General features: G+C 37.6%; 1 pseudogene; it reads right to left on the reverse strand.

Moving 5' to 3' along the window:
• Nucleotides 1-537: 537 nt before the first annotated feature.
• On the reverse strand, nucleotides 538-1,445 carry LOC105994842 (annotated as a pseudogene).
• Between the last annotated feature and the right edge of the window lie 10,643 nt (nucleotides 1,446-12,088).

The raw sequence follows: 12,088 nt of genomic DNA on the forward strand, positions 1-12,088 counted from the left end.
AAGTGGGGCTGTGGCTCAAGTGGTAGAGTGCTCGCCTTGAGCTGAAGAGCTGAGGGATAGGGTCTAGGCTCAGAGTTCAAGCCCCATGACCGACCAAAAAAAAAACAAAAAAAGATGGAAGTGGAGTGTTTCTCAAGCAGTAAAGAGTGCTAGCTATAAGCAAAAAAGCCAAGGGAGTTAAAGCCTCAGTGATGGTATAGATGAATGAATAAATAAGTCAACCAATCATTCAATAAGGTTTGAGTGAGTCCTTTTGAGCCTTTCCCTCTGGAATCTGCCATTCATAAAGACAAGTCATCACCAGGCAGTGGATACTCTGATGCTTAGATTTCTGCCTTCCCATCCTCCAGAACTATAAGCAATAGATTTCTACTGATGATCAATTATCTAGCCTGAGGCATTTTGTTTATAGCATCCTGAACTGAGACAAATACAGATACGTATCACTATCTCTATATTTGTATTTTTTAAAAGAGAAAATAGTAAGCCTTTATTTTCTTGTTTTGCAAATAAATCTAGTTGATTGCTTCTGGGAAATTAGTCAAAAAGACCAAACTCCATGTCCTCATCCGGTTCCTCTGACTCTTCCTTGGCTTCAGCCTTGGCAGCAGCAAGTGCAGCAGTGGTGGCAGCAGCCACAGGAGCAGCAGCCACAAAGGCAGATGGATCAGCCAAGAAGGCTTTGACCTTTTTGGCAAGTGGGAAAGTGTAGTCAGTCTCCACAGACAAAGCCAGGATCTGCTTGTACCCATTGATGGTAGAATGAGGCACAGAGGCCACTGTTGGGTAACCGCTCTGCAGACAGACACTAGCAACATTGTACACACACATGCTCCAGGAAGTGAGAATGGAGAGCATCCTCAGTGATGTCAAGTACTTCCAGGTTGTAGATGCTGCCATTGTCAAACACCTGCTGGATGATCAGCCCAAAGGAGAAGGGAGAGATGTGGAACATATTCAGCAGTGTGGCTTTGCTGGCTCCCACTTTGTCTCTGGTCTTTATCAGCTGTACATCACTCAGAATTTCAGTGGTGCCCCTGGAAATCTTAGTGGTGATACCTAGAGCCTACACCTGTGTTCTGAGCAGGCAAGAGTGACTTCACATGGGCAAGGGCACCAGGATTGGCAGCAACCAGTACCTTTTTGGCCAGCAGCATGTCCCTGATCTCAGTAAGGTCCTCCTTAGTGAACACAAAGCCCACATTCCCACCGGTATGCGGCTGCAGTTTCTCCAGAGCTGGTTGTTTTCTAGGTGCTCTCAGATGGCCTTGCACACCCAGGTGTTTTTGTCCATCAGCACCACAGCCTTCCCTCGGAGCGACAATGCGGATCTGCTGCATCTGCGTGGACCCCACATTGTCTGCTCCCACAATGATAATCATCCAAAAGTTGGATGATCTTAAGGAAGTAGTTGGACTTCCAGTTGCCCTGTCTTCCCTGGGCATCAGGACAGTTCTTCAGGGATTCTTCAGGGGTTTAAAGACAAGGTCACTTTCACAAGGATGCCTGACTAAAGAAAGTGTATTTGTATATTTTTAAAGTCTTTCTTTTTCTGTCTTCCATTTTGCCACCCTCTCTCTCTCACACACACACACACACAAAGAGAGAGATCTTTGTTCAGTCCTGGGACTTGAATTCAGGGCCTAGGTTGTGTTCTTGAGCTTTTTCACTCATACTGGTCCTCCACCACTTGAGCCACACATCCAGCCCCTTCCTTGATCTTCTAATTAATTGTTCTTGAAATTTGTCATTCTGTCATTATTTCATGAGCTATATTTTTTTATTTTTAACATGCACAGCTACTTAAGAAAAAAATTTCAACAGTAATATACTGAAAATTTTAGGGACTTTAATTTCCAGAACATTTGAATTCTGGCATTTTTCCCCCATATCCGTCTATTGAAAAAAATAACACTCTAGTTCTGCCAATCTTAAGTCCTTCAAATACATTATTTCTGTTGTTACAAATTTTTTTCTCATCAAATTCTTGTATGGATTTTACCCATATATTTATCATTTTCTTTGCTTACTCTTGGCTTTTACATCTTATTCATGCCATTAGGGCTTAGTTTTCTTTTCCACGAAACATTTCCTCTAGTAGATATTTCTGTTATAAAGGTAAGTCTTCATGCCCTCAGTCTTTATTTGAAAGTGACTAATATCCTATCCTCCTTGAGTTATAGATTGACTGGACATTGGATTCTGACGTGATTATTTCCATGCAGTCTTTGAAGATATTAATCTATTGTCTGGCTTCCATTGTTCTTGTTGAGAATTCTGCTGTTGATTTTACTGTACTTGTTGATAACCTACTTTCCCCCATAAGTACCTTTTGTGGTATTTCCTTTTTGAATATTTTTATTATCTTTAAGTAGTTATCTGAAGGCATTGCCATTCAACAAAGCAGGTTATGAACATGGTGTCACCCTGGTGTTTTCTTTTTGACCTGAGAATATATATAATTACATATTTACATACATGATATATATGAATCATTTTCAGAACTCATTACCCATGTCTCATTAATTCTATAAGAGTATCATCTATTGCTTTCTGGATTATTGTTGCTTCTCTCTGTGTGTGTGTGTGTATGTATTGGGGCTTGAATCTAGGACTCTACCATTTGAGCACATTTCCACTTTTGGCTTTTTGGTGGTTAGTTGGGGATAAAAGTTTCACGGATTTTCCTGCCCGGGCTTGGCTTTGAACCATGATCCTCAGCTCTCAACCTCCTAAGTAACTAGGATTATAGGTATGAGCCACCACTTCTTGGCTCTCCTTTCTTTTTAATTCTCATTTGACGTTCTTTTTATTTGTTTAGAATTTTTTTTTGTTTCACTGAGGATTGAGCTGAGTGAGCATTTTGTACCTGCTAGGCAAGCACCCTCCTGCTTGAGCTAAATTCCCAGATATTCAAGTCTATTTGACATCTTTTGGCTTTCTTTTGTTAACTTCTTCTCTTCTCTGATTGACTAACTTTTCAGTTGTGTTTAACTTTTTTTTAGTCTAGGGTAGTGACATTTTAATTATAATAATGAATTAAAACTATTTGTGGAAATTCTTTACTAGTTCTTTATTTTCCCTAGCTCTTTTTTTTGTATGTTTGTTCTTTTATCTCTTTAATCATCTTAAGCAGCACCTCACTATATATCTCCTGACGGCCTGGAATGCTCTATGTAGCCCATGTTGGCTACAAATTTGCAATTCTCAGCCTCCCTAGTGCTAGGACTCCAAGTGTTCATTCAGGTTTTAGTTTTTGTGTGCTTATTTTGGTGTGAACTTTTACTTGTATTTTTTCTTTTCTCTTTTTCCAGTGGGAATCTTGGGGATGCTGGGTTGTGAAACACTTCCTATAAAGTGGGATTTAATTGATTTGGTCGGGTGTTTTGGAGATACTTTCTTATTTTGCACCTTTAAATTGAGTTGTTTATTTCTTTGTGGAGGTTTCTGCTCCCCTTCTAATAGTTATACATTTAGAGCCTGCAGCCCTGTATAATATGAAGTTTTGGTCTTTGTTTCCTGGTGAAATAATTTTTTTTAAATCTTAGCCAGAGTTCTAGGTAAAGACCATCTGTCTTCCTCTTTTCCTGAGCCCCACTGTAGGATTTTTTGCTTTTCTTTTTTTTAAAACTTAACAAATTGCCTTTAAGTAGTGTATAACGGAATTATCATTTAACAAAACAGTTTATGAATACAAAATATCTTGACCAATGCCACTCCTTTCAACAGCATTTTTATGGTTCAGTTTTTGGCAACTATTTCTGTTTTTTTTTCTCTGTCTTTTGTAGACTCAAAGTCATATATTCCATTCCACTAGCTCTATTAAACAAGATCCTCAGGGTCTGTGTTTAGTCTGACATGATCCTGGTATGTTATGGGCCCATATGGCATATGACTTTTTCCTGATTGGTTTGTTGTTGTTGTTGTTGTTGGTCATGGGCCTGAACTCTGGGCCTGGGCGTTGTCCCTCAGCTCCTAAGCTCAAGGCTAGTACCCTACCACTTGAGCCACAGCGCCACTTCTGGCTTTTTTCTGTTGGTGTGGTGCTGAGGAATTGAACCCAGGGCCTCATGCATGGGAGGTGAGCACTCTACCACTGAGCCACCTTCCCAGCCCTCCTGATTGTTTTTGTGCCTAGAGGGATTCTGTTTCTTTGTTTACTTCTGTATATCCTTGTATATACATCACTCATATATCAGTTGGGGGTGGGACAAGGGAAAAGGCTATGTTATATCAGTTTATCATGTTTTGAAAAAAATCTGAATCCTACCATGTATTTTTTAAATATGAAAACATAAAAAACCCATAAAATATTAAGATAAATGACAAATCAGAAAAATGCTTATAATATTACATATGATGTTAATATCTTTAATAAAAAGAGATCTGTAGATTAAAAGAAAGATAATCACTTATATATTGGATAATTTTTTTTGGGGGGGGGGTCTGATCATGGGGCCTGAACTCTGGGCCTGGCGCTGTCCCTCAGCTCTTCAGGTCAAGGCTAGTGCTCTACCACTACAGCCACAGCGCCACTTCCGGCTTTTTTCTGCTTATGTGGTGCTGAGGAATTGAACCCAGGGCCTCAGGCATGCAAGGCAAGCGCTCTACCACTGAGCCACCTTCCCAGCCCCTATACTGGATAATTTTAATAATAGAGAGTTGAAAAATTCAGTCTTTGTGGCAATTAAACAGCAGCAAATTCAAATACTGTAATATTTTATTTTTACCACCAGACTGGAAAAAACTTAAAGGCAATGATCCTATAAGGTCTTATTTAAAGTTATTATTTAAAGTTTGAAGATCTAAATGGTCTTAAACACTGATGAGAGAAGTTCTGAGATCATTTTTTGTAAGGAAAATTTGGTTTTATTTCAACCTGTGTACTTAACATATATTATTATAATAACAATTAGCAATATGTTAAGTATACAGATATAGCTATAGAGTATACACAATATAGCTAGAGAATGGAAATTTCTTTGATTACTAAAACCTTTGATTCTAAAGAAAATTTCATAAAATTGGCAAGCCTTAGAAAATAATAGAGTACAAAATACAATTAGCTTTCTATGTAATGTAGTATATAAAACATACATAGGCATACGGAATGTAATATTACCTGTGTTAATAGTAGTTGTCAAACTAAGATTATTATGAATAACAACTAAGGCTTTGCAGATAATATGCTGGTGCTTTGCTTCATTTTTTTTTCTCTTTCTCTCATGGTACTGAAGTGTGAACTCAGGGCTTGTATTTGCTGAGCAGGAGCCTCCAGTCTTTTTCACGTTGGTTCTTTTAGAGATAATGACTTGCTTTATGCTTAGGCTAGCCAAGAATGAAATTGTCTTATTTATACTTCCTGTGTAGCAGGGATTACAGGCACACACCACCACACCCAGCCTTTGTTTTTGAGATAAGGTCCTAAGGTTTTTGATAGGGATGGCCTCAAAACTTGATCTTTCCAGTTTTAGCCTCCTGAATAGTTAGGATTATAGGAGAGAGTCACAATACCTGGTTACTTTTTTTCAATTTTATTCTAAGGGAGATAGAAGAGAAGTCTGTGGATGGGGAAGAAGCCTGAGTGAAAGGCTAACATGAAGGAGGCCAATGAAATACCTGTGTCAAGGCAGGTCTTTTTCTGTTTGTCCTCTTAAGCCTGTTTCTTTCGTCTAGGAGTCCTGTAAGCTTCAGGGGGTTAAACATTTGTAGGATAACCATTTGAAAGTGAGTGATATTAGTCTTCACAGGGAAGAAATCAAATGAGACTAGCAATGCTATCCAAAAAGCATAAAAATGCTTTTATTAACTGTCAATTGAAGTCTACTTTGTCCCAAAGGTTTGTGGCACTGTGAAGAAGGTGGTCACTTACATGAAGTGACCCAGGCCATTCCTCAGCATGGATTTGTTTGGACTCTTCCTGAGTTCAAAGGAACTAGCAGGCCTCTAGATAGAACAGTGGAATTAATGGGACACACATCAAGATTGTATTTTCCGCCTTCAGTTTTTCAGAGCCTTGCCTGAGTGTCAGTTGACAGAGCACAGTGAGGTTGACAAACGTGAGCTTGGATGAGAATTGGATGAGAATGAGGTAGAGAATTTTCTCTACCTCCATGGAGAGTTCACTCACATTTGGTAGCCACATGGAATGAGTAGCTGGCTTCAGAGTGACATGGGAGCATGAGGGGTCTACCCAGGGTAATGTTCTATAAAGGTAAATTCCTTCTAACTTGCTATCATGTATAGCCAGCCTTCCTGATTTCCTGGGTTGTGCGCTCTCTCTCTCTCTCTCTCTCTCTCTCTCTCTCTCCTCTCTAGCTCTTTCTTTGTCTGCCTATCTGTTTATATATCTACTCTTACCTACTCTTTCAGTAGTTGTACAAAGGGATCTCAATTCTGCATGTCACTTTATGAGGATCATGCATCTTAATCAATGTTACCACTTACATCATTCTTCCCCATTTCTCCCCTCCCCTCCCATCACCTCAATTTTTCCATCTATACATAGAAAATTATGACTACATTCTCCCACCCCCTCTCCTTGGCCTCAGAGGTTTATTTATTTATTTTTCAGCAGAGTATGTTTCATTTACCTGGCAACCTTGGTGTTTTTTTTTTTTAATTGTGAAAATACCGTACAGAGGGGTTACAATTACATGGGCAAGGTAATGAGTACATTTCTTATCAAGCATTGTTGCCTCCTCCTTTGTTTCCCCTTCCCATCCCTGCCCTCCCATCCCTCTGCCAAAGTTGTAAAGTTCGTTTTTTTGGCATAATGTCTTGTACATCTCATTGTTGCAGTGGGTCCGAACACTCTTCCTGACTTACCATAAGTCACAGCACAGCGGAACTTCTAACCTTAGCTTAAATTATGAGCAGTTTCAGATTAAGGATATGGGAGGCTGGTAGGCTTAGGCGGAAGTCTGCAGAAAGCTGCCCCCAGCATGGGGCCCTGTGGCTCTGCATGTCTCTGGTGGAATGCTAGGGATGCTGGGGAAGTGGACAAAGCCAGGAGAGTGCAAAAGCTGCCAGGAAAGAGATGTTGAGCAAAAGTACAGGTGGCCACTGAGGCTCTTGGGGACGCTTATCATGGGCTGACCTGTACTGATGGCACTGTCTGTATGTCTTCTGATCTCAAAGCTTCATACATGGAGGGCTGGGGTTTATTCCCTGTGTTACCAAGTTACCTACACACTACAAAGACAGTTCCAATCCTATCATAGGCAAAAAGAAGAATTGTTCAGTATTAAATGGATGCGAATTTATTGAGTGCCTTGCTGTTATCATTTGTATTTCTCCCTCACTGAAATTGTGTCTTGGACAAAGCGTTGGTGGTTATTCAGAACTGAGAAGGGAATACACCCACGTGTTTGGCACATATGAGATTATTTCACAATCTGTTGAATCTTTTTGTTTTTCATATTTCAAGAGAGGTTCACTGTAGGAGGGTATGAGCACCTCTGGTTTGCAATTGAGTTATTAAAAAAATAACAAAACTAAGTGTAGATTTGGAAGGAGTAGGAACAAAACTAGGAGGAAAATAGGATAACACATGTGTGAGAAAAATGTTTCTTTTGAATTTTCTTGCAAAGTTTGTGGAGTCCTTAAGAAAGAACTCAATGTTCTCCGTGTTCATTGGAAGATGGGAGAGACTGCCAGCATTCCATTTCACATGGGCCTCAAGCAGAAATAACTACATCTATAATATGTATATTATAGATCATAGGCACATAATCTATGATCTACGAAATTAAGGTAAGAATGAAAAAAATTACTCTTAGAGAAATCATTATCACACATTGGTGTCATTTAAACAGGAGGGAAATTAGAGAATTATTGAATTTTTTGAGAGCAGATTTTGTATTATCTATGTCTCCCATATTCTCTCTCCTCTTTTTCTTTGTACTGATACTCAATGCCTATGCATTGTCTCTTAACTTTTTTGCTCAAGGCTAACACTCAACCACTTCAGCTATAACTTCACTTCTGAATATTTATTTATTTATTTATTTACTTATTGGTCAGTCCTAGGGCCTGAACTCAGGCTGCTGTCCCTGAGCTCTTTCTCTCAAGGCTAGTACACTATCACTTGAGCCACAGTATCACTTTGGCTTTTCTGCTGATTAATTGGAGATAAAAGACTCTGGACTTTCCTGCCCTGGCTGCCTTTGAACTGCAGTCCTCAGATCTCAGGCTCCTGAGTAGCTAGGATTACAAGTGTGAGCCACCAGCACATGTCCATTTCTGAATTTTTGCTGGCTAATTGGAGTCTAATGGACTTTACGGCCTGGGCTGGCTTTAAAAATATTTTGTCTTTCCTTTTTTATTCCTCTGGTTTGTTCCCTGTGGTAACTGTTTCTGATTTTAGTACCCTTTGTCTTATATATGATAATCTGATTTGGGGAAAGGAAGGGGAATCACAGAAATGGTGGGACAAAAGGTGAACCAATGAAACATCAATTCTCATTAGACACTATGTTGGAAATGAACTTCACAACTTAGAGTGGGGGGAAGGAAGTTGGGGGTAACACTGTTGAAAAAGAAATGTATGTATTACCGGTCTTATGTACCTGTAACCCCTCTATAAGTCACCTTTACAATAAAATAACATTAAAAAAATTGTGATCCTCAGATCTCAACCTAATTAGCTAGGATTTACAGGCATGTGTCACTGATGCCCGACTCTATCTTATTCTCTTTAATTTGAACTTTTTAGATATTGTATTCTTTCTCCTAATCTTGCATCTACTACTGTCCCATCTTTCCCTATTGACATTTTTTTGTGACTGGACTTGCAGTTTATGTGAAAGAGACTGAGGAGTAGATCTCAATCTGTCTCTGTTTTTGCTTACTTCCTTTTTAAAAGGACTTTCTATGTTGCGAGCTTCCATTCTCTCCATTGGTACTAATGCCTCATTTTGCTTCCCAAGCTCTATGGCGACCCTGCCTAAGCTGAATTCACTGCAAAGAATTCTGATCTTATGAATCCTTTACAAAAAATAAAATCTGTTAACATTTGTCTATATTTATGGAGTATGATGTGATGATTTGATACATGTAGATAATGTCTAGTGATCAAATCAATCACTGTAATTAGTACTTTCTTTTCCTCAAGCCTCTACTATTTCCATGTGTTGGGAAACATACCTCCTTTTATCTATTTGGAAATATGCAATATATCATAAATTGCTGTATAGTTACTCTGTTCAGCCATAGAACACCATAACGAATCCCTCTCATCTGTTTCTTGGTACCATTATTGAACCTTTCTCTGTGTTCCCAGCTCCTTCTTCCCAACTGTAAACACCACTATTCTATGCTTGTCTATGATATTAATTTTTAAAATTTCCACCAGAGTTGGAAGGTGAAATGTTTATCTTTCTGTGTTCACCTTATTTCACATTACATGATTTCCTTCAGCTAATATGTTAGCAAAAATGACAAGACTTCATTCTTTTTTACATAATATGTATCCTTAATATTTATATAATATATGAAAAATAATATTGCACTGTGAGTTTGGGAGTTTTATTTAGAAGGTCTTATCTATCTTTAGATGACAATAATAGATATTCTATATGTTTTCTATTAGTTTCATCATTTTTTGTCTCACATTTGGATACTTTCCATATGAACTCATCTTTGTTTATGGTGTTAGTCTCAGCTCTATTTTTCAAAATACAATGAATGAGTTTTCCAGTATCATTTCCTGAAGAATCTATTTTTCTCCATGGATTTTTGGTATTACCTTTATATGTTTAATATGTATATATTCTATATATTACATATATATAAATTTACATAATTAAAAAATATATGTTAAAATATGTTAGTTATATTTTTCTATAATTAACTATATGTATGTATATATGTGTATGTATATATCTATCTACACACATATCTATCTCTACATTTCTATATTCTGTTCCATTTCTTTTAATTTTTAATTTTTGCCAGTACCAGGGTTTGAATCATGGCCTGTGCTTGCTGGCTAGGCTGATGTTCTACCACTAGTGTCATGCCTCCCGCTCAGCTTTTTACTGGTTATTTTAGAGTACAGTCTTTCAGATTTTTCCGTCCGGACTAGCTTTGAACTGTGAACCATTGGCTGTCAGCCTCTTGAGTAGTTAGGAATACATACATTAGCCATTGATGCTCAGTCTCAATTCCATTTCTGTTTGTTTGCTTTTACCCTGAAATTAAGCTATGTTTTAAAATTATAACTTTGGTAAATTCCCAATCTATTTTTCTCCTTTTGCAAATGGACTTGCTTTATTAGGTTGAATTCTGTTCTTTCATAGAGATACTAATAATTAAGTGCTTAAACATCAAGTGAAGGTTTGACTGTGATTGCAGAGATAGTTAGTAAATTATTTGTCAAAGAAATGGCACATTTAACTTATGCTCCTGTATAAGACTATTGGATGCATTCAATCTCTACAGCTCCTTTTCTTTGTCTTTAATAATATAATAAAAATCTTCCTTATCTTTACTAACCATTACTTAAGCTTTCTAGCTACTTGTTGTGTTTTGTTGCTATTGTGGACATTAGCTCACTTTTTATGATGCTTTCTAGTTGTTCACCAAGTTACACAGTCATGATTCTTGGGCTTTTCATTTCCTGTTTCCTGTCTACCATGAGGGAAGGAGCTCCTGCCAGCATGCAGCTCTGCCTAAGAACATACTGTATGAAGCTGTAAGTTAAGATAAATAATTTCTCTCTCAACGTTGTTGCTCAATGGCTCACTGCTAACAGTTTGATTCTTGACTCTCAGAGGAGATTTTAGGAAAACTCTTAGTAGCAAACCCATGAGAAAACAACTTAAGGGAAAATGATTTACCCCTTTTAATTCTGTAAATTCCAGTGTGTATAGAGTAGAATTTAACTGTCTGTTCAATTTCCATTTCTTTAATCAGTAAAAATTCCAGCCCTCTTTTCGTATATCTATTAGTCACTTGCATATCTTCTTGAATAAAGTGTTTTTAGATACTTTCTCCATTTAGAAATTGTTTTATGTCTTATTGATTTTTAGGTGTTATGTACATATGTGGATACAAACTTTGTAAAAAAAATTTTTCCTGTCACTTGCTTATTCATTCACTTAAGGATGGAAACATTTTTAGTTTTAATAAAATCCAATTTACCAATTTTCTTTCATGATAGAATGGTTGGTGGTGTGTTCATGAATGTGTTGCCTAAGTGGAGGCCATGAAGATTTCCTCTTAGTTTCTCCTCTAGAAGTCTTAAAGCTTTTGTATATGACTTGAGATCAGGGCCTAAGCTTGTTTTTTTTTCTTCACCTTTTATTTCTTTTCTTGCATATATATATATATATATATATATATATATATATATATATATATTCAACTGTCTTCATGTCATTTGTTGAAAATCTGCTGTATCTCCAATGAATTGTTTTGGCAACACTGAGAAGAAAAATCACTCATTCATAAATACAGTGATTTTTTTTTCTAGAACTTAAGTTCAGTTCCATTAATCATTTGTATATCTTTATACTAATATGACATTTTCTGTATCACTGTAGCTAAATAGAAAAACCTTGAAATTCTGTATTCTAAATCCTTCAACTTTGATCTCATGCAATTACTTTCATTATGCCAGGTGTTTTGAATTTTCCTAAAAGATTTGGAATTGGCCTGAAAATTTCTATTAAAAAGAACTGCTGTAATTTTCATAGAGTTGTGACATACATACAAATACATGGGAGGAAAATTTTCATCCTAACTAAAGCTTTCCAATCCATGAATGTGAAAGGGTTTTTGTTTATTTTGGTCTATAAATTATGTCAGTGTATTTTATGGTTTTATCATCTATTTTCCCTCTCTCCCTCCCTCCCTCCCTTCCTTCCTTCCTTCCTCTATTTCTCTCTTTTTTATTCCTTTTGTCTTCTTTCCTTCCTTCCTCTTTCTTTTCTTTTCTCTCTCTGGCTGCCTGCCTTCCTTTCCTTCCTTCCCTCCCTCCCCTCCCTTCCCTTCCCTCCCTTCCCTTCCCTCCCTCCCTCCTTCCCTCCCTTCCTTCCCTCCCTTCCTTCCTTCTTTCCTTCCTTCCTTCCTTCCTTCCTTCCCT

This window comes from Dipodomys ordii, unplaced genomic scaffold, assembly GCF_000151885.1.
Source record: "Dipodomys ordii isolate 6190 unplaced genomic scaffold, Dord_2.0 Scaffold110, whole genome shotgun sequence".
NCBI lineage: Eukaryota > Metazoa > Chordata > Mammalia > Rodentia > Heteromyidae > Dipodomys > Dipodomys ordii.